The sequence below is a fragment of the Austrofundulus limnaeus genome, unplaced genomic scaffold (genome assembly GCF_001266775.1).
Source record: "Austrofundulus limnaeus strain Quisiro unplaced genomic scaffold, Austrofundulus_limnaeus-1.0 Scaffold186, whole genome shotgun sequence".
Classification (NCBI taxonomy): Eukaryota; Metazoa; Chordata; class Actinopteri; order Cyprinodontiformes; family Rivulidae; genus Austrofundulus; species Austrofundulus limnaeus.
Window position 1 is genome coordinate 259,366 of NW_013952588.1, and position 2,845 is coordinate 262,210.

General features: G+C 40.2%; 1 protein-coding gene across 1 annotated transcript in view; it reads right to left on the minus strand.

Annotated features, from left to right (window-relative positions):
• npy8ar (neuropeptide Y receptor Y8a) overlaps positions 1-1,143 on the minus strand; it is a 67,816-nt gene extending 66,673 nt beyond the window's left edge. Inside the window, exon 1 of the mRNA XM_014018205.1 lies at positions 949-1,143. The gene's annotated coding sequence lies outside the window, so the exon portion shown is untranslated. The remainder of the gene's footprint in view (positions 1-948) is intronic.
• Between the last annotated feature and the right edge of the window lie 1,702 nt (positions 1,144-2,845).

Genomic DNA, 2,845 nt, shown 5'->3' on the forward strand with positions numbered 1-2,845 from the left:
TAAGATTATGAGCTTTAATAAGTAAAATTATCCCAGCTACAATGACGGACAACAAATATTACATTTATAGTATTACAACTAAAACCGTTTTTTGACGACGCCACCGCAGTTTGTCCTTCATGAGCCTTCGTAGACAAGATGGCGGTGCAAGATGGCGGCTGCCTGTAGTGGTGACCCGCGACCATGGAGACATAAACAGCTTTTTAAAAGGTAAAAATAATAAAACAAGGTCTTTGTCTGCAATGATTAGACATGTTTTTTTCATTATTGTCATTAGTGATAATCTCAATTTCGGCTAAAAGAATTGACAAAATCCTACACACTGTGCCTTTAATTTCTTGAAATTTTATGTCAAACACCCAAATTATAGAATGTTGTTTAATGATATTTATATGCGCACCATTGTTCTTTAAAAACATCCATAAAGTATGACGAAAAGGTTATATTTTCTCATTTTTATGATCCGGTCATGAGAAAAATAACTCAATAAAATTACTAAATAACTAAATAACTTTTTTGGTCCAGTTCTTACCTGTTAATTTTAAACACAAAATTGTTCCTCCTCGTCAGTCTACATTACAAATCAGACTTTTTCAGTTTCAGAGACATCCAGCAGTGAGGCTGGGAGCTGTCATGCTGCCTGCTGGATTTTTTACCCAATAAATCGCAATCAATTAAACATCCTCACCCAGTTATATCTTCTGCATCTGAGTCCCCCCCCTTAAGTTGAATTTTTTTAAGTTTTTAATTCTGATCTTTCTGGGTCAGGATCTAACATCACAGGCAGCCAGCCGTCGGGTTTCTGCGTGTGACTGATGGAGCGTCTGGTTTTTTAAAAAGCGGCTCTAAAATCTATCAGCCTGCAAATTATTTTTTGGGGAAAAAAAAAACCAACAATAAAATTCAGCGCTAAAAACCGTTAGATGACAGAGAGAGAAGAGCACTCACCTGCTCGGGCAGCCTTGCTTGTGTCTGCGCCCACAGACTGTGCCTCCTCATCGCTCCACTCCACAGACACGGTAGAGGCGTGCGCGTCAGGCGCGTGCTACACGGAGCGGCGCCAGAGGTCCGCGCGTCGTTTGGAGGCGCAGAAACGTCCGGTCGCTGATGGGGTTCGCTCCCGAGCCCTTCTGCATCTCCTCAACGAGCCGCTTCTTTTTTGTGTCGCGCGTGATGAGCTCATTATCCGTGCAGGTGAGTGTGTTCATGCAGCAAGCAGCCTTTCCTCTCTCACTGGGCTTCGGAAAAGTCAACACAGACGCTCGCGTGTGTGCGCGTGCATTTTATGTATTTATTTTTACCAACCACTTTTTGGTTATACTATAATATATTTTGTAAACATCTCTTTAATTTACCAATAATACAATTTAAAATCCACTTTCAATCGAATGAAAATTTGTGCAATCTCATGAATCACTGTAAAAATCACTGATTTAAAGCCGTTTTAATGTTAAGTAGCTGCATCAAGTTTTTATTGTCTTGATTCCAAAATTTATTCAGCTGTATGTGGCCAGCTCGCTAAAAGCTCCAATAAAATCTATCCAGCAGTTAATAAGATATTTTGCTAATAGACAAAGTTGACTCCAACGGTTGAAGGCTGAAAGTTTAGTGACATTTTACCTGTGGACAATCAGCAGCCATGCCAAGTTTGAACACGCCTGTGAAATTGGCTAAATTATGTCTGTTTTATGTTTGAGACGATGAGTTTGATGGGTTGATCATCTTTAATCTGATTGGATCTAAATTTTATTCAGTTATAGAGGCCAAACTTCCTGAATGTGTCATTAAAGTCTGATTCTCGATATGTTTCGCTAACAGACAGATGCACAAAACACACACTTTTGCAACCTTTTGCACCTTTTTGTCAGCAGGCAACAATCCAATTCAAAACCAATCCAGATTATAATCAAGTTACATATAATTCAATCTGCCAAATCAATAAAAACGTTGAAATCAGCTAAATGCACTAAAGCATTATTTCTGTTCCTCCCTGACGCTCCCAGCCAAGCTGTTTTATGATTATGAGCCACATTTCATGACCATTTGGCAAAACTGATGAACAGAGAAGCATTTTCATTATTGCAGATTAGGCCCATTAAGCCTGATTTAAAGTCAATGAGAAGGGCCATTCTCAAAAAAATGAGACAAAAAATGCATAGTTTGCTTCTCTTTCCACCTGCTGAGACGCTGTCTTGTCGTGTTTTTGTAAAGTAGCTGCTGTGAGCTGATTTCTGAGAGCAGCATCTGCAGTTTCTGCTGGCTGAGAGTGTATGGAAATACAGCCAACATTACAACTGTTCCTGCAGAAATGACAAAGAAAGTCAAATAAAACATATAAAGATACTGGGAAAAAAACTTGTGGAAGGAGATTGGACAACTGGAGACAGCATGGACAACTGTGACTCTCTGACCAGTCCTCAGCTGGACAGCGCAGCGACACGTTCCTACACCATCTGTTGCAAACGGTGGTGGTCTCTTTGTAACAAACATACAAAGTAGTGTTCTCCCAAACAAAAATGCCAAATCCTCCATCAGCAACTAAAAATAATCCATCCTAATAATTGCGCTCTCTGTGCTCATTCTGATGCGCTTGATGTCTGCTGCAGTGGGAGGACATATCTGGAGTTATCCTCCGCAGTTTTTCCTTGAGTGAACAGTCTTAAACTACACAATGAGAGTTCCGTCATGTTGCATCCTGGAGTATAGTGGATGTTTCATTGGTGAACAAGAGTCCTCAGCTCTTCCAGAGACTCAGCATTCTATCTTTTTAAAGTTGAGCATCATGACTTCAAACCTAGAGGAGCTGACTCAGCTCTGCCACTTCACATTTGGCTGCAAACTGCTT